Raw genomic sequence first — 19,860 nt, 5'->3', positions numbered from 1 at the left:
ATCACCCCAACCAACCCCATACACGAATGCACGAATACGGTGGTGCCAAATAGAAAAGTGAAAATGTGCTGAAACATGTCATGCACTCTTGAAAATAAAGGTTCCAAAAGGTTTTCACAGCAATGCCATTGAAGAGCCATTTTGGTTCCTCTAAGCACCTTTCATTGAACTGTTCTTAAAAGAAGCAGTTCTTCGTGCGAAGAACATTTTAAAAATCTAAAGAACCCTTTTCCACTATAAAGAATGTTTTGTACAATCGAAGGGTTCCACGGATGTTAAAGGTTCTTCATGGAACCATCGATGCCAATTAAGAAATTAAATATTGAGCTGTTTCATAACTGACAAATTTTATAACACATTTCTTGTGTGTCAAACAAGTACGGTTGAGTTTCTGTTTATGTTCGCTGATCAATGTTTATATGTGAATAAAAGCCTAAATTCAATCTGTTCATCATTTAAAGCGATTGATTCTCTTCAGAAAATCTGGAATAAAGCGCTCAATTCATATGGATTCGTTTTATGATCTCTTCATGAACTTTTTGAAGTGTCAAAGTGGTACAGGAGCTGTCAATCGAGGGACAGAAATTTCTCAGATTTCATTTAAAATATCTTCATTTGTGTTTTGAAAAGTCTTTTGGGTTTGGAATGACATGAGGGTGAGTAATCGATGACAATATTAAACTAACCCTTTAACGTTTAGTTTTAAGAGTGTATGAAAGTTTAAACGTGTTGTGGTGCACCTCGTCTGTGGAAATGGGCCTCCCAGTTCCTGCCTCCCCACATTTATTTACTTTGTTCTCACACTTAGGCGTTCACTGGTGGTCTTTCCGACTTGTATCCTGTGGAAGTGTTGAGTCTTTGCCATACTGTTTCTCTTCCCTTGGGTCCCGTACCGCTTCTCCTCCCTTTTTACATCAAGCCTCTTAAGCATCCACGCTCTATCGCTGCTTTGAGTCAACTCTTCCCTCTGGCTTTGTCTTTTAAAGTGTTTCTGTTCAAACGGACCAGACCGCGGCGTTCACGCAAACACCAGGGAGTACTCGCTGGGTCCAAACCGTCGAGGGGTTGCAGACAGGGCCTCTCTTGTGCTCTTTGTGCGGCGAATCCGACAGCGCAGACCACTGACCTGAAAAGTGAGCCAGGGAGTGCAGCGTAACTCAAGGCCCGGGGTTCAGTTTACCTGCTGGGCTGCTGTGAGAGCGGAGCGGAGTGCTCTCTCCGCAGGGTTAGATTGCCCATTGAGATAAGGGCCAAATACCATACGAGAGTTGTTAAGCAATACTGCTACAACACAAGAGACAGATAACACGGCGGTCAGAGCCCGCTGGGGAATGTTAGCTCGCTGTGTTAAGCGGCACTGAAATTGCATCAAGCCTGCAGAGGGGGTTTTCCATTTGCCTCTTTCAAAAGAGTCTTATTGTTGTCAAGTGCCATGTCTGAAAATAAAGTCAGTACACTATAGAGCCAGCATGTTATATAATATTTCAAAGCCAATTAAGCAGAAAATTAATCAGACTATTCATGTGTATATTCCCATAATACTCAAATACAAGACTGTTTCAATACGTAAGATAACAAGACTTCTCACTTGAATACATTTAACCAGAAACCTGGATTTATTTTCACTTAACAATTAAGATTTCTTGACTGTTTCCACTAACAATTCTTACGAACGATTTTAGAGGTGGCAGAAATACAGTTCAGTACTTGGACTTTATATTAATATATGAAAAAATATAAAATTAAATATTTGTAAATATATATTATACAACAATAACAAACAAAACAAAATATACTGTATTTTAACATACTGGCAATGTGCAGTTTACATGGTTATCCCAGTAGGCGACAAGTGACTGTCGAATCACTGACTCCCTGATTCAACCGATTCATTCAAAACACTGATTCATTCAGGAACAAAATGAAGGAACAAAGTGACTGGACGCGTCAAAAAACTTGAGTCGTTACTTCTTTTGGTAATACATTCGTCATGTTGTCGTTGTCATGTGACTTACAGTACAGTCATGTTGATTCACTGCCATTCACAAATCCTCTCCATGTGTCCATTGGATGCGCACTTTTGAATTAGTTGGTCATCCGGGTACTTATTCTGTTTTACTGTGAATTTGAGCGTACTATCTACTTTCACATACTGTTTTTCACCTGCTGCATAGTAAGGAGGTATGCATATCTGGATACAGCCACTGTTATAAGTGAGTCATTGAATCATTCAATCAACCAATTCGTTCAAAAACACAATTTCGTTCAATGATGAAACCCGCTGGTTGCTTGGAGACTAAATGGTTCATTTTTCTTTGACTAAAACTATTTTTGGTGGTAAGCAATTCATAATCGGACTACACTGGTCAGGCTGTGGCGGCACTTAATACTGTATGTATTGCAGACTATTTTAGTATTGCATTTCATGTGCATCCGCAGCAGAACGCATGTGTGAGAACCATTAACCAAACTGAATTTGATATAGTTATTTAAAGAACCTTTTTTTTAAAAAAAAAAAATAAAATGTGCTGTTACTACGTTTTGCCTTTAGGACAGTATATTTGTTTATCTTTAGTCATTTTTGGGTGTGCATGCTTCACGATTTACGTTACCAACAGGTTTAAGTTAACCAGGAATCTGCACTGGCAGAACTCCACAGAAAGCTCTGCAGATTTCCTTAGAATTATTGACGTTCTGCACATTCCCTACTCCTTGCATGTTAGTTTCTGAAATATTTAGGTTAATTTCATTGTATTGTCAGCTATTAATAGGAGTATGTAATCTCAGCTTTGTTACGTACATTTTACCATATTAAAAACAGAATTCTTCTGATTTTCCCCCTTGCATGTTTGAAATTGACACCTACTGTATACGTACCAAATTATTTATTTTATTTTCACTTTTTCAATGCTTACTTAAAGAGATAAGATGAGGTTTTGCTTCCAGTCCTAGAGCAATTTAATCAGTGTGTGGACAATATAGCAGTGGTCACCTTGGTAGCAATGTCATTAAAAACCACCATAAATGTTGTTTTTGCACTTATGCAACACTGATAATCTGACACAGGTGAGCCTGAGACCTTCCGTCGGTTCAAGAGAGTTCATCTCAATCGCTAGGACATGCTAAAGAGACAGGGAGTCTAAGCACAAAGATACTCTTATCTTAAACGCTAATCAACCATCACACCATGTCTAGAGTTTTACCTTTAAGGTACATGACATAGTTCCTGATGCTTTTACAAATTAGTGTCAGGCTGTTAAACAGTGAGCATAAGAAATTTCCACAGCAAGTAAATTTCCATAGCATCTTCTGGACCCGATTTGCTAAATAAATAATGCTTGTTGTCAGTTTTAAGTAGGCGAGGCGTGTAACCGTATGGTTTGGTGTCATATATACTCCACATGGTGGGCAAGCGGGTCTTTACCTGGACTTGACAGGAGAGAGCAATTCTGCGAAACGTAATCCGAGGATCAAAGCTTGTCCTAGTCCACTCTGTGGTCAGAACGTTCCTGATGCTTTCCAAACTGCCATATAGGGTCGTCTTTAAGAGCTTCAAGTTTCACATAAGTTCAAAGTTGGAGTTCTTATGATTCACTACGTCTTAGAAACGTTTGGCATGCATCAGGATTGAATTTCATGTCTTTTTGGCCTCAGGTGTTTGGATGGTTCACAGTGTGCCCATATTAGATTGGGAGTGACTATAATATCAAGTTGACTGATAAGCTTGTGTGCAGAAGTATGCATACTAATTATGCATGCTAAAAAAAAAAAAAATCGAACAGAGACCGATCAGGTGTCATCTTATGGTGCGACCACATATGCTCTCGCAAATGCACAGCAACAGAGACCTGAACATGAGGCCGTTCCTCTACGCTTGTGACTGCAATTGCATTTGGCAACAAAGCCAAGTCTGGAAACTTGAACACAGATAATTATAGATTGTGACAGGTGCAGACTCCACGAAATAGTGTGGAAACTGAACTGTCTATCTGCTTTAACTTATCATTAATTGGATTTTCTAGGCCAAAACATCAAGATATTACATGTACCTAACACAACAGCTACTGTCTGCTGGATTTGCAGCAACTGCCAAATCACACTTTACAGCATGCATTTTGTTTTGAACCTGTTTTAACTTGCAATTTATATTGCAGTAACTACGTAAATTCTGACCCAGGAATTGACTGCTATGATTTTTATTATGTTTTTTTAATTTTAATTATATGCCACTATTGAATATAAAAAGCAGCTTGACGCTGAATTAAATTGCTTTGGATGTTCAAATATTTTCTCTCGTCACATGTTGTTGCATTAGGGAATTAATCATTTTTGTTGCTTGATTTCTATACATGCTAATTTTACAAGGAAATTGTGATTCCTCATGACAAGACTCCTTTAAACTCAAAAAAAAAAAAAGTGAAGAGGGAGATTTGTCTGTTGGAGTATTACTTCATCAGGATAATCTTGTGTTTTATTCACAGTCAGTTAGCACACAGGTAAGTGTTTATGTTGGATCTTGAACTGAACATTTATTTCAACACCCATGTGTTAAGGAATGTCATTCACCAGCCAGCAAGGCTTCATTTTACTGTATTTTTGTATCTCACTGCCAAAAGCAGTAGACCTTTTCAAATCCACAAATCAACACTTCTAATATGTAAGTGCAGGCTTGCACTGGAGATTAATATTTAGACATTTTTAGCAATTTCTTGTGCAGATTCATCCCGTCTAACGAGTCATTTCTTATTTTTAGGCCGCCCTTTTTACCGCAGATGTCAGATAATCCAGCGGATGGCAATGCGAGCGAAAGGAAGACCTTATGTGACAGCAGTGACATCAGGATCGATGGGTTATAGCTGACTTGGATATTATCAGCGTGTGACGTATGGTAAACTGCGTCATCATCTTTGTCTTTATCCGTTCTCTTCTAGGAGACACAAACGGCTCTCTGGATATTGTGGCCAACGATGGCTGGTGATTGTTTTTTTGTTTATTTCATTCATGGGTAAAGGAGGATGAGATGCTTGCGCTCATTTTCTACAGATTTGATATTCATTTTCCTAGATGATGTTAATTTAAAGTGTTTTTAATCAGCTTATACATCTGAGCAAAGGGTGACCAAAGTTGATGGAAAAAGCTGCTTACACTCAAACAAATACAGAAATGCCATGGAAGAACCAATTCTGGTTCCCCAAAGAAACTTTCAGAACAGTTCTTAAAAGAAAAATCCACAGAATAACAAAGTGTGAATGTTTTTGTTGAGTGGCTGCAATTTGAACCAGCGCTCACACACACACGTATAAACTCCTCTACATAGTTGACTGATCCATACCAAACACCTTTGGCATCTATTCTGATTTGTTCCTGGTTCTTTGCGGTTCAACCCCATCCTGAGTGACTTTGAGCAAGAATCCCTCCCTCCCACTACTACAGCCTGTAACATTTTTGCTGTTTGACAGTAAGTACACAGGTAATTAATTGAGGGTGTGTTGTTGTTGTTATTGATGATGTTGATGTGTTGGTTTCATAATTCCTTTAACAAACGTGTTCCGCCACATATTGGCTGCCATTCTGTTATTGGTAAAAATGTTCCTTGGTAACCATAGTTGTTCAGAAGTCCTTTTTCATTCTTGGCTTGGGGGTAAAAAGAAGTTTGACATATGTCATCAGCGGTTTACTGTTAGCAAACATTCTGACGTTGAGAGTGGCGTTTAGATTAATAAATATGTGCTGCGTGCTATCCTTTCAATAACAAAAATAACACAACAAAAATGATAGCAGTGAGAAAACAGTAGCTAAAGGGATAGTTCACCCAAAAAATGAACATTATCCTATAATTTACTCACCCCCAAGCCAGGTGTATATGTCTTTCTTATTTCAGCCAAACACAATCAAAGTTATATTTTAAAGTAGTGCTGACAATCGATAAAAAAAAATAACTTGATTATTCACAAATTAATCGTGATTAATCACAATTAAAAACACTTACATTTTTAATATATTTATATTGTAATAATTTAATAGTTATATAATAGTTTTATATATATATATATATATATATATATACACTATATAATAGTTTATATTATATATATATATATATATATATATATATATATATATATATATATATATTTTTTTTTTTTAGCCTATAGATGGGTGCACAATGCTTGTACACTCTGCTTATTACACACACAGAGATGCGCAGCAGCACACAAACATGCCAAATATTAAATATTAAAATAAAAGAATAACAATGTAAAAGATTATTATTTTGTACATAAAGATTCCTAAATGTCATCATTGCATGTATCAGAATTACCTATTTGCAGTAATGACGACTGAAATTGGAATTGAAACTATTTGACAAATCATGGCAATACATGCATTTAAACTGAATCATCAGGTTGAGGGTGTAAATTGCATGGTGCAAATAGCATGGTGCAAGCGCACCTGGCATTTAAAGAGATGACACTCTGATTGATTTATTGCACTTTACACCCAAAACACACCCATGACTCATTAAGAGACTTGGTACAACCATTTTCCACCTTTTTGTCGCGAAACTAGCAAAAGTGGATTCGGACACGCCCTAAGTGCACCTGCGCCATGCGCTTCAGACCATGCACTTAGGCACTCATTCTTAATCAGTAACGCCCTGCTTAAGTTTAAAACTTAAAGATTTAAATATCTCCAAAATTGTATTGACTTCTTCTGATATTGATGCACAGTGAACATGCTGTAGCCTGTAAATGCACTGCATTCTCTTCCCTTTTGATGAAGACAGACGAATGGTGCAGTGAGGAAAAACACTGGCAGCCTGATGCATAACAAGAGTTTGTGAGTTTTTATACTCCTTTCTAAACTGTGGCTGTTGATGTATCGGTTACAGCAGTGTGGCACTTTGCCACAGCCTGTCGTGATTCAATTTGCTGCAATTTCAGTGCTTAATCTCACTGACTTCTATTTAACCTATGGTCAATAAGACATTTTTCTGTCTAGAGAGGCTGAATTACCTTTTCACATTTGATCTTGAGCTCTCAGATATTCTCTTGGCATTAATATTTACTTATTTTACAGGGAATACTGAATTTGAGCATGTGCAGTGTAAATTACTTTGTGTATCTGCTGAAATTACATTTAAGGTACATATATATGACATGTGTGCATAAAGCATATTTACATTAAAATGCATTAATATTAGAAAACATATTTAGCAGGAATTCATCCGAATGTTTAATTTGGCACTCTTGCAGTTTATGAATGACACATAGGCATATCTTATGCATTTATCTCATAACTAAACAGCTTTGAGCATGTTGCAAAATTAAATGTCAGAAGTAATTTATAGGTTTATTTGATAAAATTCCTGGAACATACAGCTCTTTTTTTCTACACAAAGTATCTATAGACCAAACAATACACACAAAATATTATCCTCAGATTTTGGAGTTTATCTGTTCCACAAAAACACATCTCTTGCATTGCCACAGACTTTTTCATGCCCCAGATTTGAACTCCCCCTCTGAGAGACAGACTCAGGTCTTACATCTATAGGCAATGTCACATGTTAGTTAGACACTTTTGGCTACAGTGTGTGATTTAGAGTTTTTTTCAAACTGCATGTGTATGCATGTGGCAATGCGTGTGCATATTTGTGCTTTAGCGGTATGTTTGCCCTTCTGTTCCAGCTGTCAATACTTAAATTGTAGTGTAAGGTAATTTAGCCTAAAGGATCACTGAAGTTCTGAGGAAGCAGGCATGGCACGTATGCTAGAGTTTTAACAAACACATTCTCAAAAAACAAATCATACTGTAAGTCCCATTCTGCACACAGACTTCATTTACCTTTGTGCACTTGAGGAAAGCACTTTCTGTGTGTCTATGTGTGTAGTTCTATGCTGGGGGTCGCAGCTTAATGTATCTCATGATACAATTATTTGAAATTTACTGGAGAGGAATGTGCCATAAATATAATATCCTTCAACAACGTGTATGGGAATAACAAGGCTCTATGAAAGCCTGTTAATTCAAATCCCCTGGTTTTATTTTTGCAATTCTCGGTTTTGTCTGTAATCCGTCTTATCGGCTGGTAATATTACATTAGTATTTACTGCATTAACACGTTTGTCATGGGGTCAGTGCGTCACAACAACTATCCCATATTACATCATGATTTCCGGTACTTTTACTTGATTGGCCATCATAATGGGTCATTCTCAAAAAGCACAGGTGTCATTTGTGCTAGAAAATAACAGAAAATCTATATTTGAAATTCATTTATGCATCTGTCAAGTTTTGTCAGTGTTTTGGTTTCAGTTTCAACAACTTTCAGTTTGATGTCAATCAGTGTTGGGGAAAGTTATTTTAATAAGTAATGCATTACAATATTGAGTTACTCCCTAAAAAAGTAACTAATTTCGTTACTTAGTTACATTTAATGGAAAGTAATGTGTTACATTATTCTTGTTACTTTTTCTCACCTGGGCTTGCTTGTTTGTTTTATAATAATAACAACAACAAAAATTATATTTTTGGCAAATGTAAAGGCCCTTTCACACCAAAAGTGAAATGAATAAGCTTCAGGCTGATCACAAATGTGATGTTTATCTAAAGTCATTTTTGCTTATTAGTATGGTTGAATTGGATCATTGGAGATCAGCAGCAAAGACATTGGTTAATAAAGTGAGATTAAATGCATAAAGTATATTTGTTGAATTTAATATATTTAATTATTGCAGGTTTGTGCAATATTCTGAGATTACATTTTACTGTTTTTATTCATTTTGAGGAATACAGACTTGTCTAAAACTACAATAACCTTCATGTTTATTAGTCAATATATTGGAAAACAAAGTAACTTGAAAAGGTAACTCAAATTTTAAAGTACCGCATTACTTTACTAGTTACTTGAAAAAAGTAATCTGATTACGTAATTCAAGTAACTTGTAATGCGTTACCCCCAACCCTGGTCATTCATCTGTTTCCTATGTTTTTTCTTGCTTTCATTTTGCTCGTTATGCATTGAGTCCGAAATTAAATACTTCCCTACTATATAGTATGTGACACTTTACTATCCCATGAGACCATTCAACTGACGCTGGTAGGTCAAGTGACAGCAACAACATGGCAGAAATTGTTCTTCTGAATTTCATTTATACTACCCATATTCATACTATATAGAACATACTTTTTTAATGGTCGCCGCAAAGTAAGTTAAAATTTAAACATAGTACGTACTCAGACAGTACGTGATTTCGGACACATGGATAATAATTCATTAATTGATTTGTGAGTTCTTTATCTTGTGTATTTAAGACCTTCAGTTCTCTCAGTTCATTGTCTTGTGTTGATTGTGACTTACCACACTTTCGTTTGCCTTAGTTCTTTTGTTTGATTTAATAAAATACGATGCAAATAGATCCGCGATGCCTCTTTTGCCTCATCATCAACGGGACAGAATTATTTGAATAGAATAATTATAATGTAATTATAACGTAATAATACAACATTTAAAAAAAAAAATGCACTTCACAGAGCTAAAATGGAGCTTGACAAGGGTGTTTTAAAAGTTAAATCCATCAAATACTGTAAATTACAGTATATCAGTACCAAGTAGGAACATTTTATGACAAGGAATTGTGTCTCTGTACACAATTACTGTTGTGCCGATTCTCTATCTTGATTGTTTTAATATCAAATACATTATTCAAACAATAGATCAATACATTTCTAATTTGCTTATGCTGTTTGTATCCTGGTTACCATATCCTGCTTTCAATACACCCTCATTTTATCTCCATTAAAACGCCGCCATTGAGCATTTGTCCACCTCCACATCCGTGAGTCTGAAATAAAGGGCGGTGGAAACTCACTCCAGCAGTTCTGCTCCGTATTACTTACATTATTTGCATTTGATTATGGAAGATTCTCAGAGCAGCTCAATGAGCGGTCACTGATGTGTACCTGACCGACCAAAGAGCAAGAACCCGAAGAACAGACATCATTGTTCACTCTCACTGCCAGAGACAGTCGTTCTTCTATGTGTGTGTGTGTGTGTGAGGATATCAGGATGTATTTTCCTGCGTCGTCCCTCCTCTTCAGAGGAAACGTGGCTACCTGGTGCTTTGTGTTTCCTCTGAGGACATCTAAAGGTGAAAGCTAAGCGCTACAAAGATGAATGAGAATGTGAGGTTGTGATGTCTAGGCAACAGAAAAGTATTTGAAAACAGACCTGTTTACACATCAGAACAGGAATTTGGAAGGCAATGTAATTCGGCCTGGGGTCATGCCAGATAACAGGGAATGTTCTCAGAATGTTGAATAACATTCTGGCAGAGTTTTTGGATGTTTCAGGACGTTTTTGCCAGGAAAATCAAAAGGATGTGATGTTTATGCACGCTCCCTCTTTTTCATTCTATGACAAATGAAATGAATGCCCAGGTAAAAAAGTAGTATACTTTAGTGTATTTGAAATATGAATGAAGTACATGAATTATAAAACAAGTATACTTCTACTTGTTGTACTTTATTTAAAGAGTATTTGGTTTGTACTTTTTAAAAGTATACTTCGAAAAAGATGTAATTAAGTTCAACTTAATAGTCCAAACAGTAAGTATACTAATTTATCAGTAATCAAATTATTTTTTAAATGTACTTTTTGAAAGTGTACTTTGTTGTAAATGTATTTTAAATTGTATTGAAGTTTATTTTTTTTAAGTGTATTAAATTTGACATACTTAGAGTGGCAATTCAGTGTACTTATGGGAAGTATATATTTTTTTAAATTAATTGTTAGTATACTTTTTTAAAGTGTACTATGTTCTCACTTCATTAGAAGTGTGACTTCTGTACACTTTATACAGTACACTCTAAAATAAGTGTATTTTTAGTGGCATATCAGAGTACTCTCATAAAATATGTTAAAATACAAAAATGTATAGTGGTAATTTAGTGTACTTTTAGTAAGTACGCTTATTTTTAATACAAAGTATAATTTATTAAAGTGTACACTGATTTCACTTCATCTGTAGTGTAATCAGTCAGTCTGTTGTTCGTTATCTGGCTCGGCTCGGTGTTCATCTTCAGTTCTCTCTTCACAGCAGTTCAGTCAGTGTACTGTTTGAGTACATGAATTACTCGGGGATATTGGTTTGTTTGAATTCAGAGGGAGTGTCAGCCACATTAAAAAAGTTAACCGCTTAAGTCATTTGTGGATTAATGCGTATTGGAGACGCGAACCGTTTAAAACGATTCAGTTCGATTTGGTGAACTGGTTCAAAAAGATCCGGTTACATCGAATGATTCGTTCGCGAACCGGATATCACAAACTGCTTTGTTTTGAACTCTCTCTCACAACAGACACGGAAAAGAAGACAATGCTGAATAAAGTCGTAGTTTTTGCTATTTTTGGACCAAAATGTATTTTTGATGCTTCAAAAAATTCTAACTGACCCTCTGATGTCACATGGACTACTTTGATGATGTTTTTCTTACCTTTCTGGACACACAGAGAGCTCTCGGACTAAATCTAAAATAAACTTTGTTCCAAAGATAAACGGAGGTCTTACGGGTTTGGAACAACATGAGGGTAAGTTATTAATGACATAATTTTGCTATTTGGGTGAACTAACCCTTTAATTTGAAGAACATGCATGTTCACGTTATGTCTTGGAATACAGACCTGACTTCCCAGATTACAAATTTGAAAATCCACTTAACTCTGCCATTTTTGCCGTCATTGACTACTGTTAATACTTCTTGTTTGAATTTCACTGATTAAGCAATATGGTAAAAGTGACAGTGGGTTGGATTAGGGCTGGGATAAACGATAATTTTTTTTACGATTAATTTAGCGATTATTTTTCGGTGCATCGATTAATCTAACGGCTCTTTTTTGTTTTTGTTTTTTTCAGTCCGTTTCTATTTCGGTTTGATTCGATTATCGATAATCTCCCCATTAATTGACTATTACCAATTTGTAAAAAGTCCAAAATAAAAGACTATACAAGTGCAAAGTAATGCATTGTTAGTCAGAGGTAGCGTTCGATAAAACCTTGAAGCCTTAAACACATAGGCCTAGCTTACTAATAAAAAAGTGCATCTTGTAATTCTTCTTTCAGATGAAAATAACAAATTGATGTCATTCAATAAAAAAAAGGTCACCCAAAATACTTGTTTAGAGCAATTGAAAGAATACAGTAACCAATGTAAACTTGAGGGCTTTAAGCTATTTAAGTGCTTTTCCAACAAACAAAAAATAAATAAAAATTAACAGCGACAGTGGGAGCCAGCAGCCTGTCATGGTGTCCTTCCTGAACCAACAGAATTTAACATTTGTTGAAAACACATAGCTTTAAGCTTACTGAAAAAAAGTGCATCTTTTAATTCTTCATTCACATAAAAATAACAACAACGTATAGTAGTACACTCTGCCACTCACCTTTTTCTTAAAAAAAATACTAATGTAGGTAACTAGAATTTAATAAATGGAACATTATTGTAAAGTGTACCGATTTGTTATACACCGATTCAGACGTCTCATGAGTTCAGTGTTGGACAGATCAGTTGTTTTAACTATTCATTTAAGTGAATCAGTTCAAATGAGTCATTAGTTCACGAATCGGACATGTCATTATTGGACGTGTAGCCTACGGCAAGCGCTGTGTGATTATCCCGGCAGTTTATTTTTTAGCACAACTTGCACTCCGCGGTAATTCAGCAAAAAAAATATCTCAGAATGCTCCACGTGAAACTTTGTTCATCCCAGCCCTGGTACGGATATAACTACAAGGCCTCTGGCAAATTGGCGCAGGTACCAATACTGTGACCACAAGTGACATGTTGCGTTTATAGGCAACCCTCACAGGGAAAGGAAAAAAAGGCAAGCTGAAGGAGCAGCTTGAGCCAGAAAAAACCAACGCAATTTTAGGTACAGTAATGTCATAGTTATGAATCCAAATCCATTGTCATGATTGATTGACAAATCCATTATAATCAATGATTGTATTTCAATGTTATACATTGTCTATCCTGTTTTAATTCATCCCCATGTCTCTTTCCTGTTTTGCAGATGCAGTGAGGGAGCGATTCCCCAACACCGAGGTGGCAGAGATCCGGGCCCTTCTACGGAGGAAGTGCAACAATGAGAGCTACAAGGCCTCTAGTAACTCAAGTCCGAGCTACAGGTGCTGGTCATATAATTAGAATATCGTGAAAAAGTTCATTTTTTTTATTGTAAATTATTTTTAAAAGTGAAACTTTCATATATTCTAGATTCCCTACATGTAAAGTAAAACATTTCAAAAGTTTTTTTTTTTTTTTTAATTTTGATGATTAGAGAGTACAGCTCATGAAAGTCCAAAATCCAGTATCTCAAAATATTAGAATATTTCCTAAGATCAATCAAAAAATGGATTTTCAAAACAGAAAAGTTCAAGTTCTTTAAAGTATGTTCATTTGTACACTCAATACTTGGTCGGCAGCACATATTTCAGCAAATGACTTGTTCCTAGCACAAATTACAGCATCAGTGAAGTGTGGCATGGAAGTGATCAGCCTGTGGCACTGCTGAGGCACTATTGAGCCTTCAGATCATCTGTATATTGTTGGATCGACTGTTTCTCATCTTTCTATTAAAAATATCCCATAGATTCAGGTCAGGCATGTTGGCTGGCCAATAAAACACAGTAATATCATGGTCAGCAAACCACTTGGAAGTGGTTGTTGCACTGTTAGCAGGTGCTAAAGTCCTGCTGGAAAAGGAAATCAGCATCTCCATAAAGCTTATCAGCAGATGGAAGCATAAAGTGCTCCAAAATCTCCTGGAAGATGGCTGCATTGACTTTGCACTTGATAAAACACAATGGACCAACACCAGAAGACGTCACGGCCCCCCCAAATCATTACTAACTTAAGAAAATTCCCACTAGACTTCAAGCAGCTTGGATTCTGTGCCTCTCCAGTCTTCCTTCAGACTCTGGGACCATGATTTCAACATGAAATGCAAAATTTAATTTTATCTGAAAAGAGGACTTTCGACCACTGTTCACTGTCCAGTTCTTTTTCTCCTTAGCCCAGGTAAGATGCTTCTGACGTTGTTTCTGTTTCAGAAGTGGCTTGGTAGTCCTTTTCCTGCAGATGTCTGAGTGTGGTGACTCTTGATGCGCTGACTCCGGCTTCATTCGACTCATTGTGAAGCTCTCCCAAGTGTCTGAATCGGCTTTACTTGACAGTATTCTCAAGCTTGCGGTCATCCCTGTTGCTTGTGCACCTTTGCTTACCCAATTTTTTCCTTCTAGTCAACTTTGCATTTAATATGCTTTGATACATCACTCTGTAAACAGCCACCACATTCAGTAATGACCATCTGTGACTTACTCTCTGGAGGGTGTCAATGATTGTCTCCTGGACCATTGCCAAGTCAGCAGTCTTCCCCATTAGTGTGGTTACAAAGAACAAGAGATACCCAGAATTTATACTGTAGGGATGGTCATTTAATGAAACTCAAATGTAAATATTCTAATATTTTGAGATACTGGATTTTGGACTTTCATGAGCTGTACGCTCTAATCAACAAATTAAAAAAAAAAACTTTTGAAATGTTTTACTTTACATGTAGGGAATCTAGTATAAATGAAAGTTTCATTTTTTAAAATAATTTACAATGAAAAAATGAACTTTTTCACGATATTCTAATTATATGACCAGCACCTGTAGATATGCATATGTAGTAAGTTGTTTGCCATTGTTCTGTTCCCGGCATTTCAGAGAAAGTCGACTGTTCAAAGTTCTTCCTTTTGCCAATATCTGCTTTTGTGTGTTACTTTTGTGTTAATAATAAAGATCCTTTTCTGAAATGCAATTTGTAATCTGTTGATTTAATGTACTTGAACTGAATTTTATTGTAATACACTTGTAGTGTAATACCAACATTCATGCTTAAGTATAACAAAATGGGGATAAAATTACAAATGAAATGTACTTTCAATTTGTTTCTACCTTACACTATAATAACATTGCACTGAAAGTATGTGTCTATGATGTTTAGGTTGTAATTGAACTTCACTTCAAAAACATTATTATTGTCATAGTGGGACACTTTAAAAGCACTAAATATAGTTAGGAAGTGCATTTGTAGATCACTTGAAATGTTACAGAGGCATACTAAATTAACTGTTTATAGTAATTATAAGTATGATAGCAGTATGCACAAAATGTACTTAAAGACAACTATAATTTGCACTGCAATGCCTTTTTAAGTGTATTTCCATTAGAATGGAAATACAATGCAATTGTACTCTAAGTGTGCTTAATTGCTCATGAATCTTGATTTTCATTAGTGTATTTTAGTGCACTTGAAGTTTAAAAAAAGTTGTTCCATTTTAGTATACAATTTACACTAGAAGTGTAGTTAAATATATGTTAAGTTGAAGTTAATACATAATTGAATACACTTAACTATACTTGGATTTGACGAAAATAGTACAAAATGTAGAAAATATACTTAGTACACTTTATTAAAGTATATTTTTAATAGAATTCTTTTTCACCTGGGTGCTTATACAATGTTCAGGATAATGCTGAAAGAGCCAGAGTAATGTCAATGTGTTATGCAAAGAAAAGAGATTAATTCAAATTATAGTCTCACATAACCATATATATATATATATATATATATATATATATATAGGGGTGTGACGAGACAGGTATCTCACGAGACGAGACGAGACTTGAGATTGAGTTCACGAGACGAGACAAGATTTTTACACACTATTTTTAAGAAATCCTCAATGGCGAAATACATGACTAGAAAAAATTATCTGCAGGTGCATTTAAAATGTTTTAACTAACTAATCATCTTGTAATGAATATCATTTCAGTTCTACTTTCTGAGTGTGAATTATCATATGCAGTAAAAGACAACAATACTCAAGCACTGTAAAAGGTTTTGCCACTAACTCAACTGACTGACTTCTGTATGATTTCAGTCTCTTCAGACCTTACTGTACATGATTTATGAGCTTCTACAACTTTTGACCTCCTAAATGAACTCCTTTCCACAAACTGATCATATAAATAAAAACAGTATAAATAAAAATGGTAACACTTAACAATAAGGTCTCATTTATTAACATTAATGTATTAACCACCAACATCAACTAACAATGAGCAATATATTTGCTACAGTATTTATTAATCTTTGTTTAATGTTAGTTAATAAAAATAGTCATTCATTGTTAGTTCATGATATTAACAAATGAAACCTTATTGTTTGTGCTTAATAAGATTAAGAGAAAACTGTTATTCATTTTTATGGTAACACTTTACAATAAGTGCAACCATAATCACACTCTCTTAAAGGTCCCATTCTTCATGATCCCATGTTTCAAACTTTAGTTAGTGTGTAATGTTGTTGTTAGAGTATAAATAAAATCTGTAAAATTTTAAAGCTCAAAGTTCAATGCCAAGCGAGATATTTTATTTAACAGAAGTCGCCCACATCGAACGGCCAGTTTGGACTACATCCCTCTACTTCCTTCTTTAATGACGTCACTAAAACAGATTTTTGACTAACCTCCGCCCACAGGAATACACAAGAGTTGCGTTTGTAGAGTTTGTCGCCATGTCGTCGAAACGCTGTTATTTTCATCCCGCAGTCCAATCACCGGGTCTGATTCCGGCTCAAATTGATAGGGTAAAATTAAAGACATGTTTACAATAACACTGAGCGCGTGCATCTCCACGTTATGGTAAGAGGCGTTACCTTTCCGGGCACGGTGCGCTCAGAGCTGTCGAATCACAACACAGGAACCGCTGGCACAATCAGAACTCGTTACGTATTTCTGAAGGAGGGACTTCATAGAACAAGGAAGTCATCAGCCTGTTTTTATGACAGTGGAAACAGCGGTATACAGATAAGTAAATTATGTGAAAAATACTGTTTTTTTACACGCGAAACATGAACACATGTTATATTGCACACTATAAACACAATCAAAGCTTCAAAAAAACACGAAAAACGGGACCTTTAATATTCAAAGTGCAAATAAGACCAAATTTTTCTTTGATACAGAGCTAAGAGATGGTTACAACTACATAGCCCAGCCTAAAATAGCTTTCATATTGAGAGATATTTGCATTCATCAGGGAGCTGCTTTCAAAATGCAGGGTACTGAAATCGCGTTTGAATGCGCCCTCGTGTTTACTTTCACTTTCGCGCATACTCTGTAAATATGGCGCGGCGGCGACCGTTATCCAACTGAATTAAATGTTTTTTATTTAAATACAAAGTAAAACGACAGTAGAGGCGTAATGTTAACGTAGCAGTAGCATATTCTTTCCTAATCATCCTAACCACTGTGTCATAGCAACATCACGAGACTACTTATCGCCTCGACGAGAAATCTCGTGGCATTTTAGTCTGGCGAGATCTCGTGACACAAGATCTCGTCACACCCCTTATATATACATATATATTAGTCTTAAATATACTTTATAATAGAACTATCATAACAGTGTAATTTTCACTACCTCATCTGTTGACATGATGCCAATGAATTTCAGAGCTGGTACGAACAGATGATTTCTTAACTGCTGTTTTCTCACCGCTGTCATTTTTGTTGACAAAAAGCACATGGAACAGATTTACATATTCATCTAAATGTCACTCTCAGATGCCGTGTCTGAGATGTTTGTTAACAGTATATCGCTGCAAAGGTATTTCCAACTTCTTTTTACTTCTAAGCAAAGAGCAAAAAAGAACTTCACTGTGAGTATATCGGAGCCATGAATCAAGTCAAGTCAAGTCAAGTCACCTTTATTTATATAGCGCTTTTTACAATGCAGATTGTGTCAAAGCAGCTTTACATTGATAACTGGTACATAATTTGGCTGCACAGCAGCTCTTAAATAATAGTGTCAATGCAGGCAGATCAGAAGCACTGTTGAATAAATGTCAAGAATACTATTGAATGTCAAATGTCAAGTGTCCCCAACTAAGCAATCCCAGTGCCAAGATTCCTCTGGCTTTAATAATCCTGCAATGTCATTCAATAATGTCTCAGGGGTCTGTGTGGCGTCTTTATACAGTCTTCGTCATTTTCCCCCATTCTGCTTTACTAAAAGCCAAGGGAGAGTGGGAATTTGAACGGGAAGGCTTTTTCCTCTTAAATTGTCCGACTTTTGTAAATTTTGTATAAATGTGTGTCCACTATGGAAATGAAGAGAGGTTTTGCTGGTTTTTCAGGTGCAACATTAATTTCCCCTCTTTTAGCCCATTGGGGTAGAGAGAGAATATTTGCATGAATCAGTCATGTGCACACTTGGCAGCATGTTTTATTGCTCTCTGTTTGCAACAGTTGTGGGAAATTGCTTTTGGCTTTATTCTTTGTCATAGAAAACATACTTATACATGTCAATCTGCCTTTAGAAGAGGGCTTCCCCACCTTTTTGCTCAACCAAACCCAAAACAAGTTCCCTGCACACTAAAAAATGCTGGGTTAAAAACAACCCAAGTTGGGTTGAAAATGGACAAACCCAGCAATAGGGTTGTTTTGACCCAGTGGTTGGGTTAAATGTTTGCCGAATCTGCTGGGTAGTTTTATTTAACTCAACTATTGTTCAAAAATTACTGTATTGCTTGCTTAAAATGAACCCAAAGTATGTTGGAAATTAACATTTATTAAGAAGTTTAATGAATAATAATTAAACAAATATTTATTAAATTGCTTATTAATAAATGTTCACCTTCTGAATATTATTGTTGCCTCTAGTAATTGTGTCTGATTTCTAATTTCCAACCTATTTTGGGTTCATTTTAAGCCAGCCATATAGTCATTTTTAAACAATAGTTGAGTTAAATAAAACTGCCCAGCTCGTTGAGCAAACAACCCATTCGCTGGGTTTGTCCATTTACAACCCAACTTAGGTTGTTTTTAAGTAATGCTAACTTTATTAAATAAGATATGTTTTATTTCTTTTTATTCATACATTTCATTTTTTTAAAGCCCTGACAGAAACAGGATTATATCCATCAGATACTGCGAATTATATCAGTAGTAAAGTCATAGAGACATGTTATGACAGATTTGTCTCTGTATGCAATTACATCTATATTGATTTTTCTAATATCAAATAATTATTCTGAAAATAGATCAATAACTTTCTTATTTGTCTGTGTAATGTGTACCCTGGCTACCATATCCTACTCTCATTAGTCTCCTATGAAATATGTTTATGTTACTGATGGGAATAACAAAATTCTTTCCCACCAGCTTTAAATGAGCAACAGGAACATCTATATGTGTTTTCTATTGCAGGAGTTACATGCATGTGCTAACTTGCAGGTATTGGCAAAAAATGAGACCCAACCACCCAAACATACACTTTCGCTGGTAGGAAGTGTGATTGGCTGATTACCTCCAATATGTCTCTCTCTGTTTATGTCTGGAGTCATATCCACATCTTATTCAACCGTGTGTGTCATTGCACCCATTTTAAGAGCAGGGCATTGTTTGTATGAGGAGGACTGGAACCTCCCTTATGAGCTTATGATTTTTACGTGCTTTGTGTGGTTAAGCACACGGGACAAAATTCACAATGAAACCATTAATCAAATACACAGTCTGCATTAGTTCCCATGCTTTGTTTATGAGCCCCTAAGGACAAACAGGCAAAGCATATGTGTATACAAGGGCAATCGTAAGAACTATTTTAGCCTCAGAAAAAAAAAAAAAAAGAAAGAAAAATCATTTTGCAGGTCACATGCTAAATGACCTTTTAATAATTGATTTTTATCAGACTATTAAATTTCCATTTGCTGAATGCATGGGTGAAGCTCTTAATGTGTATATGACCTTT

At 35.8% G+C, this 19,860-nt stretch overlaps 1 protein-coding gene and 1 long non-coding RNA gene across 2 annotated transcripts in view; one reads left to right on the top strand and one right to left on the bottom strand.

The window, feature by feature from the left end:
* Positions 1-19,860, bottom strand: part of ntf3 (neurotrophin 3) — a 45,159-nt gene that overhangs the window by 20,985 nt on the left and 4,314 nt on the right. The window lies entirely within an intron of this gene.
* LOC125245372 lies at positions 11,533-13,266 on the top strand. Its single transcript, XR_007179508.1, has 3 exons — positions 11,533-11,590; positions 12,856-12,931; positions 13,073-13,266. It is a non-coding gene; the product is annotated as an uncharacterized LOC125245372 (long non-coding RNA).

This window comes from Megalobrama amblycephala, linkage group LG14 (assembly GCF_018812025.1).
Source record: "Megalobrama amblycephala isolate DHTTF-2021 linkage group LG14, ASM1881202v1, whole genome shotgun sequence".
NCBI lineage: Eukaryota > Metazoa > Chordata > Actinopteri > Cypriniformes > Xenocyprididae > Megalobrama > Megalobrama amblycephala.
This window is presented reverse-complemented; position numbering and strand designations above follow the sequence as displayed.